Source organism: Adiantum capillus-veneris, chromosome 2, assembly GCF_014529385.1.
Source record: "Adiantum capillus-veneris isolate H3 chromosome 2, ASM1452938v2, whole genome shotgun sequence".
Lineage (NCBI taxonomy): Eukaryota > Viridiplantae > Streptophyta > Polypodiopsida > Polypodiales > Pteridaceae > Adiantum > Adiantum capillus-veneris.
This window is the reverse complement of record NC_140932.1, coordinates 31,612,388-31,614,427: the sequence shown is the minus strand read 5'-3', so window position 1 is coordinate 31,614,427 and position 2,040 is coordinate 31,612,388.

Here is a 2,040-nt window from a genome sequence, read left to right as displayed (position 1 = left end):
CAGCGAGCCTCGACGTCTTTAGAGCAACCTTTTGCTCCCATGACAGAAAGCTCCCCAGGACCACCTCTGGCTAAGAAAGCTGGACAAGCTATTGGACTAGTATCTGATATCTATGGCATACGCCTTGAAAGTACAAATGAATTGTGTCAAGTATACGGAAAATCAACGGCTTGAAAGCCCTTATTTTCTTTGATCCTGGAGCTACAAAGAACCTCATCCATCCTAAATTCTTAAAGCAGATGCACTTTGATTATGATGGAGAGGGTGGAGAAATCAAAGTCGAGCTGTCGACAGGGCAAACTCAAAAAGTGGTGTTGCTTATTGGTGCTCTCCAGTGACTATCCAAGGCTATCATGGAAAAGCCGATTTCCATATAATGAAGCTGGGCAATTGCGACGTTCTCTTGGGCACGCCTTGGCACGACAAAAATGATGCGACTCTCCACATCCGGAACCGAATCGCTACCTGATGTTAAGAACAAGCCAGTCATCCTCAAAGTTCGGCTGTTCGAACAAAAACTTGAATGAATTTTCTAGTTGTTTTGTAGTTAGATACTTTTAAAGTTTGTTTAAAATGGATGGTTTTTGTTTTAAACCATGTCTTGGTGCCGATTTGAACTGTTTGACTCTGGGTTTAATACTGGTTTCAATGCCATGCTCATTGTAATGGGGTACGTAGAAAACGGTTCTACCGTAGCACCACAATTGTGAGCTCGTTGCTAATGGCTGCTGGCCTTGTGTACCAAAAGGGAGCCGACTCTAAGGCAGCCAGCCAAGAGTGACCATCTCAAGGGACGGTTTGCTAGTGAGCACGCGGGCGCAGTGCAGAGGTGGTCTGTAGAGGCGGTGGACTAGGGCGGTGGCTGTAGGGCTGCTTGCAGGCTGTTGGTCTAAGGCGGTGCATAGACAGCTGGTCCAAGTCGGCTTGGACTACAGGCGGTGTAGGTGGTCCACACAAAGGGCGGTGGGCACTCGGTTACGCGTAGATGATTTGCAGGGCGACATTCTTTTATTTTGAGGCGGTACCGTGCAGTGTTAACAGGTCACGATTTTTTGGACCAAGGTTTTATTTTTACCCTTCCACATTGTTTTGGTACTTTTTGTAGTAAAAAAGGCCATCTAATATAAAAAATGACCGCCCAACATTTAAAACATAGTCTAAAATGGTCCACAACGACCCGAAGGCTACATCAACCCACCTCCCACTCAACCGCACCTCTCTGCCACGCCCGTCTTTCTCTCTTGCTCCTACTCTTTCACTACCGCTTATTTATTACACTAAGTGCCCAGGGGACGTACTCTCCACTACATACTCCCGTATACTACTGTTACCTAAGTGCCATGGCGTCACATGACGCTTCTTTGCTCGAGAATGGTGCCGCTAGCACGCATCAACCTATGGAGGACACGCCTTTTTATTCTCCCGATTCCACATACACGCACGGACATCGCCCTCATAGCTCTCTTTCCCATCGTCCACTTTAGATGCATGTGCGTCCGTGATCAGGCGTCTTTTGTCTCTTCAAACTTGTCTGGCCTTCTTTTTAGGGACTCATTCTGTTCGAAGTGACCGCTATTCGCCCTTGATTGGCAAAATGGACGGCCTTCTTAGGCTTATGCTGTTCACGTCCAAGATGGATGAGAAGCCCAAGGACTGTTACTCATTGATTTCCAAGACCTCACCAAAGGTTTTGGATGCTCTGCAAGCTCTCTTGCAAATAACATATATGTTTTGGATTGCAATTACATACGCGCTCGGTATTGCGCAATCTTGTGGACTTTTATCCAGGACGTCTACACCTTTACGAAGAACTCCAACAAGACTTTGGCCGTCACGAAGGGTGAGAATCCGATTGAGGGTCCTCCCAATTGTGTCACCACTTCGCCAAAGATTTTACAAGCTTTGCAACTTCAACAGGCCTCAACCAGTGATAAAAAAAGTAGGGGAAGCAATATTTCAACACATCGGCCACTTCCGCAGCCATAAGGCATGTCCTGTCATTCAGAGAACTGGTTCTAAGGTGCAACGGAAATTATAAAG